This window comes from Maylandia zebra, linkage group LG7, assembly GCF_041146795.1.
Source record: "Maylandia zebra isolate NMK-2024a linkage group LG7, Mzebra_GT3a, whole genome shotgun sequence".
NCBI lineage: Eukaryota > Metazoa > Chordata > Actinopteri > Cichliformes > Cichlidae > Maylandia > Maylandia zebra.
This window is the reverse complement of record NC_135173.1, coordinates 48,629,645-48,644,560: the sequence shown is the minus strand read 5'-3', so window position 1 is coordinate 48,644,560 and position 14,916 is coordinate 48,629,645.

The following is a 14,916-nucleotide window of genomic DNA, read 5'->3' as shown; positions in this document are numbered from 1 at the left end:
AAAAAAGGGGGGGGGGACGACATTGAGTAGTTGCTGTCATCTAAGCCAAACTCTGTAAAACAAAACAAAAACAGAAAGCTGTCAAAAATCCATATTTTTCCAAGTGTTCCGCCAACATTAATATTATTTTTTTTATGTGCTAGTCTCTTGATGTAGATAGTTTAACAGTATTAGTACTTTAGTTCAATTATATGTTCCTTTAACCTAACTTGGTTCTTACATTGTAATGACACTAGTCTATGGGGTCAGTCGTAAGTGTAGACAGTGGTAATGAGTTATGATTTTCATCTGGGTGACAATGACAATGAAGGTGTAATTCCTAAACCAAGCCCTGGACTAACATGTCATTACACTTACTCAGCTTCAGATTTCACTGCGTCAGAATTCCAACTTGAATAGCATCAGTATCTCATCTAACTTTGTTTTACAAAGATTACTCGTATGTTTTCTTATTATGTTGCCAGTCTTGTGAAGCATGTTTATTGCCTGGGAGGTGCTTTTTTTTGTTTTTTTAAATCACAACTGACTATAAAGCATTATTACAAACTAAAATGACATTCAGGAGATATAATTGTTAATAGCGGAATAGGTTGATTTGTATAAGTTTGGATAACAACAGCACAGCTTGTCAGCCTTTGCTCTGTTTTGGTGAATTAATCGAGGCTGTGTCATAAAAACAATTTGCGTGTTGTAGCACTAGGACAGTTAGTTCATGTTCACATGGTAATGGTGTGTTCAGAGCAAACTCAAGTAGAATCACATATGATCAGAATTTACCAGAATCCCATAATTCAGTCTACTGTTCTCCAAGGTTTATCTAACTTTTTCAGTTTCTGTATAAAAGAAGTTAAGTCATATAATTCCAGATGCCCATACATAGCAACAATGGACTAGGCATCCATTTATGATTGTCAGTGATGTCAGGAGAATATCATCATTGGCATATTTTCATGCATGTGGAAAACTTTAGGCAAATATCAAACAGAGCTGAGGCTGACAAGGTGATGCCCTAAAATGGCCCTATATATACACATTTCTTGATTGTTTAGCATCATTATTGGACTATCCAAATGAATTGTCTCCATTTCATCATTATTATTATTATTATTATTATTATTATTATTATTATTATTATTATTATTAAGTGCCTGTTATTGATCCCTTTAACATGTTTAGACCTGGAGTAAAACTTTGAGATATTAAACAGAAGAATGACACTGAATTACTTTCAGAATTTAAGACCATACATGTTGAAATATACTCTTTTATTGTCCTCCTGGCAGCTACGCCGTCAGGTGTGCGCATGTGGGGAAGCTGACCACCAGACAGAGACAACAGATGACTCAAAGTAATGGTGGATATTTATTGTCTCCTGCTGTACAATATATCTGTAAATATGAACACTGTTACAGTAACATTGCTCTGCTACAGTAACAATATTATAAAATATAACAGTATTGAAAGGGAATACAAAGACTACTTCAAAAAGGCCCTCCATTTGAGTACATTAGCACAAAGTACAGGGCACTCATGTCTTATGTATCTAATTAGAATCATGACCATTTATGACTGTTTTTATATTGTCAAAGTGTATATTAAAATTTAGTTTTGAACCACTTGCAAGATCCATAAAACAAGCACATTTTCTTGTATGGCATTATGCTACCACAGTGTTGCTTATTGTATATGTATCCATGGATATGTCTGATAATGATTTTTACACCTAATACCTTGCCTATGTACTTATTTTGCTATTCTTTTGGGATCATTATCAGCTTATTTTAAATGAATGTTTCATATAATAATCTATTTCTCATTAAAATGCTATATTTAATAAGAAGAGCAATGCTTGTTTGTACAAATTCCCTATATGAAGTTTTTTGCACATCTTTAAAGTAACCTAGTTTTGCCATAGTTGCAATGGTAAATGAATGGCTGGATAATAAGTTATTTGTTTGGCTACATTTTTATTTTTTTTGTTTGCTTGTTGCTTGACCTCAGTGTTTTTTTTCTCTTATCATACAAATCAAACTGGTGTGTTCATCTGCTGAACCACTTAATAATTGTACGTTTTTGTAAAAGCATTCTGTGGCTAAAAGTGTTTGTAACACAAAGTTGGTAGAAAATGTTTTGGGTTTGATTTGTTAAAGGCCTCTGTGAGACCACACAAAAGCATAGAAGATGCAGTCTCACTTTTTATTTCAAAAGAAAAAAAACTTTTAAGGGAATAGCATTGTATTTTGTATATATTCATTTAGTTTTCTTTGATCTTTTAAAAGTACTTTAAGAATTTTGTAGTACAATAAAAATTCTGTGATAATCTTGAAAGAAAGGCAGATGTGAAAGGTAAAAGCGAAATCAGAGATGAAATGGAACATGATATTTGAATGCAGCTTTTTGAGATATTTAAAACTCCTCTATAGCTATATCATTTCCTACACACACAAGAGGAAAAGACATAGAAAAGAAAACTGCCTAAAAGGCCTCATTTGCTTTCCAGCTTTGTAATCTCTGTCTTATCTTCACCACCAACAGCTAGTTTTGCACACTCTCAGACAATGAATGAGTAGCTGCCTCAAAGTTGGACATTTTTAATTACCCACCTAATCACTTATCTCACTCTGGAATGGAAGACCCAACGGAATAAAATAATTTTTGATGGACAGAGTTACAGTCAGGAAAAACTTTCCTGCTGAGAGTTAGAAATTCTGCAAAGATAAAAACGGATGTGAAATCACAAAAAAATGTGTGACTAGCTATTTTTATTTAAAATTTCCTATAGCTATCGTCATTATCTTAAAACGAATTAACACAAGCACTCTAAAAGTTGCTATCCACATAATCGTCTTTTTTTTTGTTTTGTTTTTTTAATTTCTGCGTTGCAAGATTTCAGTAGGTATGGAAGGACGACATGTTTTTAAACAAAACAATATATTTTGTTTAATTCACCACAGGTTGTTCCTTTATAGAAATTGTTCTGCCATCTTAGTCAGTGATTTGAACTAAAAGGATAGGTTTTACAAAATGAAACTGAAGGAAAGCTTTTAAGATAATTTGATTCAAATACAATGTAAGTGAGGCAGCTGTTCTAACAGTTACAGGACACACACCAAAGAGCTTTGCACTCAAGCCACGCAGAAAATTCCAGGCTACTTTATTAAAAATACATAAATAAATAAGTCAACATAAAAAAAACATATCCAGGTAATTTTGGTTAAGTCACTTTCCTCCTGTCTCTCTGGGTTATACCTCATTGAACGAGGAATATATAAGTTCTAAGAAAGCAGTCTAAATAAGTCACAAAAGACTACACTGTGATTCTAACTGTAATATTTGAATACTGTGGAGAGGCAGCCTTAATGTTATGGATGTAGTTACTGAAGTTATTTTGGTTGCTTAATTTTCCAACTCCAGGTTGCACATAATTTTCATTTTCATGTGCTTGTATTTGTATGTTGGACCAGGAAAAATAAGTGGCCTGATATGTGCCTGATGTCTCATCTATACGATGCTCAGTTGTTGGAGCACAGCAGGGTGTATGACCTTTATGCCATTGTTGGTGAGATCCCACACTGAGTGTCATATTGACACTGCTGAGGAATTGGGCCACCTCAGACAGCCGATGCTTTCTGCCAAATTATTAAAAGGTCACAGACCCTTAATTGATTGAAGTCAGTAATTATTGTCCTTTCTCCAGGGAGCCCTTGTATCTTATTTAAGCCACACTCAGTCCTAAGAAGTGTTGGGTTTGCAACTACAGACATCTCTTTGGGATCCTGTATTTCAGAAAAAGCAAAAGAGGAAACCCTTTTTCTTGAGATGCTGGGCAAGGCTTTTCTAAGAAGAAAATTAAAGACAACTGCAGAGAGGGTGCCAAGCGCACTAGCTCCTGTTGCCTAAGAGAAATTGATTCAGGAGAAGGGTGCTGGTCCCCCATCTCCTCAACACCCACAATGGCCAACTCCAGTACCTGAATGTTTCTTTTGATGAGTATTTCTGTTCTGCCTTCTTCTGCTCAGTCTCATTTTCCTAAAACAGGGTTAACGGCAGTCAAAATGATAAACTCCAATTTTTAAACCTTTCTCTTGAATATTAGTATTTGCATGCACGTAAGATTGCCATGTACCATTTGAGAATAATTCCAAAACTAACAACAGTATTAACTGAAGGAATGCATTGCATGTAAATGGAGCTGTGATATGCTTCAGTAATAACTAATCAAATCACCCACTTCAAAAGTGACACAGAAATGCAGGTTGTATTTCCCATATCACATATTGGTGTACAGATTTAATGTATAATAATGTAAAAGTATCTTGTGTCTACTGAGACCAACCATTCACACCTCTTTTGAATACGCGAGAAGTGCTACCCAGTACTGGTAATAATGGTACCAGGAAATGGACCATGATGCACTGATGCCCCTCATTCTGTCAGAGGATCTGGCTGCCTCTAGGGCACCTACAGGAAATGTTTATATATGTATCTGTGCAGGCCAGGATATCACCTCAATAGGTAGTTTTGCTATTTGGTGTGAAGTAAACATTTGGCCTCTCTATCCACCATCACTACACCTGGAGCACTTCCTCACTGGCACCTCCTTTGCATCAGTATTCCTTGCGAATGCAGACCAGAGGGAAGTGTGGGCAAAAAAAAATGCAGTGAAGACACCCGTTAGTTTGGTTTGAAACCTGAAATATCCATTGAGGAGACTGCAACCAGTGTTTTAGCAACATTTTATTTGGATCCCTTAATCATGCCACATGTGGGCAGTCATGTCATGCTACTGGGCCGCTGTCCAATTAATTCTACTTACCTTTCATTGTTTTGAAGTTTGAAATAAAATAGTTTTTAAACTAATACTAAAACTAACATTTCAGTTAGTTAACTTTTAAACACACTCTCTTTGTTAGTGGTTAACCACTGTGTGGTTCTATTTCTGGTTGTTGACTACTCTGTAAACAAAGAGAGATTTTGCCTCATAGGCCATGCAGAGTCTGCTGGTACCAATGCTCAACTCTCCTCCTGGCTGTTCTGGATGCCTTTGTTTGACAGAGAAAACCATTGGATCTCCATCCTCTGCCAAATCCTAGAGGATGAACTATTGCTGACTCTTTCTTTTCTGTACAAGCATTTTACAATCCATCACCACACATCCATGGACTGGTCCTTCACTAAACACATAATCTGAGTCATTGATGGTCACATCAATCCATGAGGAAGACCGTAGCTGCAGGCTCCTAATCCTAATGCCTAGAACCGTTTCACACCTAGTGCTTCAGAACCATGGACATCATCCAGACAGGAGAAGGAATGAGTAAAAAAATTATATATTCCACCACTGCGATCTGTCTCACTGGTCAAAAGGGTCGAGGTGCTAAGCAAGATTAAAATGTCTATTTGACCCAATGGTAACTCCAGCCAATGACCTACCCTGAAGTTAACTGTCTCTGGGGTTGACCCTAGTGTTGGGAGTCACCCCGCTTGAATTCCTCACAAAGCTGACCAGGTCCAAGTTCATTAAACCATGCTTACCTCATGCTACAACTCTCATCACTGGTCACTTGATCATTAGAAATACCTTGGTTACTTTGCTCAATCATGGCATAGACATGTATGGTTAGTTTATCTAGTTATTCTCCATTATACCACTATATAAACTCACAAAGTGAAAAATATTGCTGCTAGGCACCTTACAACAGAATGATATATACATGTAATAATGATATGTTTACATGGAATGAAAATACAAAAGGCAATGGAAATGGAATGTATACATGGAAATGTAAGTCTCTGGTTTTAATACACATTCTACCCTGCTGGATTCACATCTTGTCTGTCGATCTAAATTTACCTGCAGGCTGATCATTTAACCTCAAGCTGCTGCCTTCATAGTAATTAATTTTCATTTGAAACGCAGACAGCTGGGAGATCGTTATTAACACATTATATAAAAGTTATAAATTATTTTGCATGTCAGTGAGTGAAATAAATATTTCATCCCCCAGTAAAACATGGCTTAATACTTGATGGACAAACTCTTGCTGACAAGCACAACAGTAAGACATTTCTTATAGTTGGCCACCAGGTTTACACAAATCTCAGGAGGGAACTCTTCTTTACAGAAACTCTCCAGATACTTTAGGTTTCTTGCCTGTCGCTTAGCAACTCTCCACACTTTTTCTGTAGTGCTGAGGTCTGGAGACTGGCTAGGCTACTCCATGACCTGAATGTGCTTCTTCTTTAGCCACTCTTTGGTTGGTTTGGCAATATGGTTTAGGTCAATGTCATATTGGAAAACCCATCCGTGACCCACCTTCAGTGTTTTGGGTGAGGGAAAGTGGTTTGTGTTCAAGATTTTACAGTACATGGTCCCATCTATTAGCCTCTCAATAGTGTTTAGTCATCCTCTGTATATTATAATAATGATTAGCATCGACCAAATATTTCAAATAAAAATACAATTTGACACAAAATTAAGCGGTGCAGTTCTGTCGCAGACACACATTTTGGTAACCATTAAGTACAGCCAGTATATGTTGAATGTGACACATGAAAGAAATGCAAGCAGAGACCCTCAAATTTACAGTGGGATGGTTAAAATATCTTGATGAAATAAATCTGAAAATCAAAAGAATAAGTTAAAACAAATCTTTTTTTAAATTATAGATTTTAATTATTGCTGTTTGTGTTATGATGTTTGTGCAAAGGTTTGTTCAGATTGACCCATCTGCTTAGGAGGAGATAGGGGTAGATACAGACATACATACAAAAGCTATAATCACGATAGCAAGATATTATAGGCATTTACCTTTATGACAAGCATCAGCTACCTTTAACCCCATGAACTCTTTATTCAAATATTTTTAAATTAAGTCACATCAGTTGTTGTTGTGCTCCTCCTCTGGTTGCTCTGAATTCCACAAAAAAGAATTGCCCTTCTAAGTTCAAGATCTAGCTGCTTCCTCTGCACAATTTATTGATCTCCATCTTTCTCAAGCCTGCTGAAGGTGGGGAGTTATCATTTTTTCTTAATAAGGAATGGTTTAAGTGTCCTTTTGTTTCCTTAGGTATTTTTACTGCACTTAAAATTCTTAACATTGTGATTATTGGCATTGTTCCTTTCGTTTTGATGCATGCTCAATCATCCAGGTAAGTAAATCCCCAAAAGTTGATTCCATTCATCATGACGTAGTGTTTTCAGTGGGAAAAATGTTTCGTCACTCATCCAATGACTCAGTCTCAGCTGACTGCAGGTTTCCCCAACCTTATAAATAGAACATTTGCATAATGAAGGAACAATGGGCTGGCAGGTCAAGTATTGTTCGTTTGTTTTGTATTTTTGTTTATAGACCCCCCAAAATGCAGCAATTCTTATTCTTAAGTCAGAGTTCTTATTCTTGGTGACTTAAACATTCCCGTATGCCACCCTACACACCCTATGTCAGGTGATTTTTTGAGCTTACTGATTTATTTAACCTCCCACTTTCAATGTACAGTTATATCAAGGGTAATAGACACCAATAATTTGAATTTAAGCTTATTAAATAATAAAGAATAGGTTTATCACAACACAAAGAAAAATATTTTATATGTGACAAGTCACAAATCTATATGTGACTTATTTCTAACTGATTCTTTTTCTCAAACTGCACAACTAAAACCATGGGTTCCCCCACGTGCCAAATTCCATTTTTTTTATATTTGCCCACAAGTAGTTATTAGTGCACTTTATCCACTGTTTTTTCTTTTGTTGTTGTTGTTGTTGTTGTTGCCTGTCCCAGTATTTTGTATTGAATTAATTGAAGATTGGGATTTCTAATTAAGTTAAAGGTTTTTAAGCATATCCGAGACCAGAAGTTTTGGTCTACGTTAACTGATAAATCCGCTTCCCATTTTGCAATAGGAAGTGATATTGATTCATCTGTTTAGAAAGCATTCTGTATATTTTGGAAAGCAATTTGGGGGGTTTTAAGAATAAGAAATTGTACCACACTTGGTGGTGTCTGTAGTTCAACTTGACCGGGTTTAAATTTCTTTTTTACTATGGATTTAATTTGTTGATATTCTAAAAATCTTTTCTTGTTGATCCCATATTGTGTAACTAGTCTGTCAAATGAAATAAATTCTGTTCCTTCTAATATATGTTCTAAGTATTTGACTCCTTTACCACTCCAATCTGGAAAGTTTATCATATTATTGTTTTGTAATATGTCAGGGTTATTCCAGATAGGTGTACGTTTGCATGGGATTAATGAAGACTCCGTCAATTTTAGAAACTCCCATCATGCTGTCAGAGAAGAGCTGATGCTGATGCTTCTGAAGCGTTCATGTCGTTGGATGTTTGAGCTGATAAATGGTAGGTCTGAAATCTCTAGATTATTGGAAAGTGCTTGTTCTACATCTACCCAGGGCTCATCTAAGAAGGTACGTTTTAGCCATCCTGAGATAAACTGAAGCCTGTTGGCTAAGAAGTAGTGCTGAAAGTTAGGTAGTTCTAATCCTCCTTTATCCTTGTTTTTAAGCTTATACGTGGGGGTTTATTTTTCCAAAGGAATTTGGACATATATGAATCTAGAGATCTGAACCAATCTTGTGGCGGTTTAGTTGGGATCATTGAGAATAAATAATTTATTTTTGGTAAGACCATCATTTTTCTTTCCCTCTTTCTTTCTCCCCTTCTTTCCTCCAGTCAAGTCTGTCCCGTATTCAGTAAGTGAAAATAAAATAAACAATAAAAGGTGAATCAAATGGACCATTACGGCAAGGCTGGGATGGTCAATTTGGTAAAGTAAATCCGTTGGGCATCTTTCTTTGCCTTTAGACAACAATTCTGATGGCAAAAGAGCCAAACGGGACAGGCAAAAAAAAAAAAAAAAAAAAAAGACCATCATTTTTATAGTGGCGACCCTTCCCATGGGTATGGGTAGAGATTTCCATCTAGCCAGATCACCTTCTACTTTCTTTAAAAATGGGATATGGTTTAATTTAGTTAGATCTGCAAGCTTGGGAGAAACATTAATACCTAAATATTTTATATTTCCCGATTGCAGTGGTGTAGAAGAAGAATTATGGAAGGAGCAATTAATCGGAAGGACTGTAGATTTTGACCAGTTAATTGAGTAATCTGATATTCTTGCAAAAGAGTTTATCAATTCAATCACCCCAGAGATATTGGTTTGTGAGTTTTGGAGAAAAAGTAACACATCATTCGCATAAAGGCTGATTTTATGTTCTACGTTCTTGCATTTTATGCCCTTAATTACTGAATTCTGTCTAATTGCTGCTGCTGCTGGTTCAATAAAAATTACAAACAGTGTAGGGGAGAGTGGGCATCCCTGCCTGGTGCCCCTCAGGAGACAGAAGCTGGAGGATTTTTGGTCATTTGTTTTGACACAAGCTGTTGGGGAATTATATAATATTCTTAGCCAGTTTATGAAAGAGGTTCCAAAACCAAATTTGTGTAAAGTTGGAAATAGAAATTTCCACTTAACTCTGCCAAATGCTTTTTCTGCTTCTAAAGAAAATATTGTAGTTTTGATGTTTTTACTGTAGGAGTAGTCTATCAAATTAATCCTCTAAAACCGGTCGGAGCGGGCACGCTCCGTTTTGCGTAACTATTTTTAAATCCCTGTAGAACCGGAACCGTGTAAGCTAGCGTAATAATTTTTTTGTATATGAAACCGGAGGAGTTGTACTTACATCTTATGCCATCAGCTTGTCCTAGGTCATGGCTTCCTTCCACATATAGCTTTGCAAATATTGCATAAAAAGCGCTTGCAGGAACAAAAACATAATATTCCAGAAACACGCTTTGCCGATCTGATCAGCCGTTCGTAACACTTCCCACATTGAAACAGACATCAGCGCAAACGATCACATGTCCGCCATTACCTGCCCGAAACCAGAGGTTTTTTTTACTTGTAGGCCTTAAAAGCCTATACTGGTGTTTTTATAAGTCATGTTTGACTTTATGCTTTTCTGAATAGTTGCTGGGATGCTTAGAACTCAAATTGCACTGCTTAAAATAGTTTATTTTGATGCACATGCTGTTTACTTTCCAAATTTGCATCATAGGATTGTTTTTCGTTTTTCCTGCAGTATATAAAAGTTGGTGTATCTCAAAAATAAAACAATGAAGACACTCAAAATAAATTTCCTGTTGTTGTAAACTATTTTTTGCAACTTTTTTGTATTTAAAGTTTTGAGGGATAAACCTCTTAAATTTGTCCAGGTAGAAATATATGTTAAAAAAAAAAACCCAAAAACGATTTTCAATTTTTTTGTAGTTTATTGCACTTTGTTTGCAATTAATGTAGTTACTATGGACTTAATGCATACATATTATTAAAATATGGGCTATGACATTTGTATTGATGTATAGCAACTTGAAATGCTCCCAAAAATGGCACTACAGCATGTAAAAATATAAAGTAAGCTCTGGCGGCCTTGGTTCTATGGTAGGTCTTAAAGGGTTAAGTAATCTATGTGTATTTGTTGTTTATTTGTTGATGAGTGCTTACCTTTTATGAAACCAGTTTGGTCAGGATGAATTAAGAGGGGGGTTATTTTCTCTAATCTCTTTGAGAGAGGTTTGCAGATTATTTTAAGGTATACATTTATAAGGGATATTGGACAATAGCTTGAGGGATATACAGGGTCTTTTCCTGGTTTTAGCAGGAGATTAATGTTTGCAGAATTCATATTTGATGGAACTCTGCCCTTTTCTTTGATTTCCAACAACATTCTGTAAAAAACTGGTGCTAGAATCGTCCAGAGTTCTTTGTAGAATTCTGCAGGAAAGCCGTCTGGACCTGGAGCCTTATTATTGGGTATGCTTATCAGGGCTTCCTGGAGTTCACCTGGCCACCTGAATCCAGAGCCATTGCTTGAGTGTCTAATAATTTTGGAATAGTTATGCTGTCCAAAAACTGATCAATTTCCTTTTTAGATGGGTTTATTTGTGGTGAATACAAAGTTTTATAGAAATCACTGTTGTTTATTTGTTTCGGTCATATATTGTGTTCCCAGATAAATCTTGAACAGTTGTATTTATAGTTGTTTTTTCTTTATTTATTTTTAGCTGGTTTGCTAGAAATTGACCGGATTTATTACCATGTTCATAATTTTGTAAGCGTAGTCTTTGTACTAAGAATTTTGTTTTTTTTCATCAAATATCTCAATTAATTCTAGTTTTGTTTTGCGTATTTTGTTCAATGTTTCCTGATGTTGGTGTGACACATAGGCTTCTTCTAAGGATTTGATGGTTTTTCTAATTCCTGAATATTTTTATTTTCCTCTTTCTTTTTATGTGATGAGAAAGAAATTATTTTACCTCTCATCACAGCTTTCCCTGCTTCCCATAGAACAGAAGCTGATGTTTCGGGAGTGTCATTATAGTCCAAATATGAAGTCCACTCTTTTTTAAAATATTTAATAAAGTCTTCATCTTTAAGCAGTGATGTATTAAATCTCCAGTTTTTACTTGACGTAGTATTATTCTTGTGCATTAGTGCTAAAGATACAGGAGCATGATTGCTGACAGCTATAGGGTGAATCTCAGTGTCTGAAATGTCACTCAGCAGTGAACTGCTGACCAAAAAAATAATCCAGATGAGAGTAAGAGTGATGGACATGTGAAAAAAAAGTATATTCCTTACTGTTGGGGTGAAGGGAGCGCCATACATCGCAAAGGCCAAAGTCACTCATACTGTTTGATTATATTTGTGGATTGCCAATTACGCTGTGTTGAGCCTATCCATTTCTTCATTTAGTCCAAGGTTGAGGTCGCCTCCAAGAACAAGTGTGCCATCTAAGTGTTCAGAGAGTGCACTGAAAAAACCGTGAAAGAATGACGGATCATCAACATTTGACCATATACACTTACAATACATAGCTTTTTATCAAGTATAGATAGTTTAATGATTAAGAATCTGCCCTCTGGATCTATAACTGTATCGAGTACTGTGAAATTAATATTTTTATGTATTAAAATTGCTACTCCCCTTTGTCTAGAATTATAACAAGAACACATTAGGAAACTCAGGTGTTTTAAGTTCTTTTAAACCTCTAAGAGGTCTGTGGGTCTCTTGTAAAAGGACAACATCTGCCTGTAGTTTTTTGAGTCGGTTAAATATTTTTAACCTCTTTTCTCTGGAGCCAGCTCCATTTATATTCCATGTAACAAACCTTAGTGTGCCCATAGATGTGTTTGTATAACTAGGGTGTATGCTGTGTGTGTCGCTTAGACAGGTGGAGAGAATACATCACTTGTTCATAAATAAAGAGAAGGAGAGAGAGAGAAAAAATGTGTGGCGAGATGCTCCCTGAGTCTGACTATGTGTGTACATATTTACTAATATGAGTACGCTTGACTTAAGTGTGTGTATCCTGTATGCGCTGTCTGACTGATGTACATGTTCTGCCGTTGAGCGCATGACTATGCAGGATCGTGCTGTGCGTATAATGTCGAAATAAAGGATGTTGTTTGTGGATGAGTCTGGAAGCAGGTGATCGAAGCAGTGAAAGAAAATAAAAAAGAAAGAAACCAAGGACAGGGGTGAGCAGCATAAAAACAAGATGGGGAAAAGAGGAAAAAAAAGAGAAATCTTTTTTACCATCAAAAGTTGTAAAGCATACTAATTTTTGCCTCTTTACACACAAATTGATCAAGTAATGTTGATGTTTTTATTTGCTTTTTTCGATCCACTTAGCAGATAGTTGAAGAACATGCAACTTAATCAACAACATTGATGCCTATAATGTGATTACTGAGTTTAGTGATGTGTTTCATTTAATTTTATGTTACAGAAAGTTTGTAATTGTATTAACACATGCTATACTCGATACTGAAAAAATCTGATGTAATAATTTTGCCTATTGCATGAATCCAAACTGACAGAAGTCTTTGCACGTCTTCCTAAAACTCAAATTGCCAGGGATGCAATGCAGTCAAAGTCAGTAATGATTATTATATTGTTCTTTTTCATAAACTGTATTATGCATTATATGATTAATTTTACAGGGATAGTACTATGACATATCCCAAGCCTTCAGTTTGAACCCCCGGCCCCCACAAAAAACAGAGAGAAATTCGTAGTGAAACATCTCAGATGTCTACAATTTACTGTCATAAACTGGCTGTGTGGAGGCAGATGAGGACCCAAACGCAAAACTCACGGAGACAGGAACTGAACTCAAAATCACTGCTTTATTGCAGGCCTTACAAAGAAACAGAACTAAACTCGGAATGCTAACAGAGGACCGAGGTAACAGAGGAATGCACACAGGTTCGGGGAGGAGACATTGACGACACGACACTGAACTGAGGGAGACATGCACATAAATACACAGAGGGTTAACGAGGGAAGTGGGAGCACACGGGGAACACAGCTGACACAGATAATCATAACGAGACACGGTAGTAGTAAACACAACACTGACGGGAGACTGTCAAAGTAAAACAGGAAGTACAGAGGTGCAGACATGAGGAGAGAGAGCACAGGCAAAGCGGGCTGGGGAAACGGAATAAAACAAGGAGAGGCGACGAGGGCTCATAGATACACAGAGGGACACACAGGGAGAAAAAGTTACAAGAAGAAATCAAAATAAGGAACAACTTAACAGAACAACCTAGGAACCACGGCATAAATAAAGAACAAAATACAAAACACATGAAAACTAAGAATACTGGGCCAACATGGCCCAGGACCATGAATATTTACACTCCTGTGTCTTTATTTACTCTACATTAAATTAGTATGTTGTATACACATTGTTGTGGAGCAGTGTCTGAAGTCTTCTACTTAACACCTGGCAGAGAGCAACACAGGAGCAGAATACCTAGAGGAGAGAGATGCCTTCCATCAAACATAGCAAACATTGCATCCAGTAGGAGTTTGGCTCAGGATCAATGCTCCGTGACTCATTTAATTAGAACAAGGTGACAACAGTGTGTGTCACAAGGTTTGAAATATGAAAAATCAAAAACATAATGCAGCCGGAATTTGTGGGGGAAGTGCAAAATCTGATTTTGATTCCCACTTTTCCACGCCTTGGTTCACATTGGTTCACAGTTCATGTTTTGAAGTATTATCTTTTGAAGCACCCAAAAGACAAAAAGGAATATATTTCACAATAGTTCACTAAACCAAAACCCTCCAGTCAATAGCAAAGCAACCTAGAATCATAAAAAGTGGGGCAATGACACATGCACCTTATATAATGAATAAATGGGGAAAACTATTCAGCCTACTTTAAGTAAATGTCAAATAAATAAAGGTTATTACCAAGAAACAGGTGAACCTAAGTTTGTGCTTTCCTTTGGGTGGAAAAACAGCTGACAGGAATAAACACACTTGTTAGTGTACACTCTTGCCTTGCAAGGAATTAGACACAAGCTGGCAGGTAGCTCTCCTGATAATTGAAGACACTACACCGTAAACACCTCAAGGCTGTTGTTATTCTAGAATCTTGTTAACAGCTGTGGTTGACAGAAATGTGTGAGTGCTGATGTTAAGGGCATTCTACATAGTGAATTTTGTGACAAGCTGCACAAATATAATGGCATAAAGTATTTTAGTTCCAAAATGCTGTCATATGGTTTGAAGCTACAAGAAAACGACTTAAAACACCTGAATACAATTTTCTGCATATTGAAAACCAGCTTAAGTTCATATTATGAGGGTCAGGAGCAGGAGCAGAAAAACAAGACAAGGAATAGATGAAATAATAATTAGCCCTGTGACAAGTGATCTGTCCAGTGTGTAGCTTGCCTGTCAACCTATGACAGCTAGAATAAATTTGAAACCCCATAAAGCTGGACAGGTGGTTAAAGAAATTGATGTCTGAATCAAAGCAACATTTCAAAACAAAAAGTAGAACAAAGACATAATAAGTCTACAAACTAAGACTGTG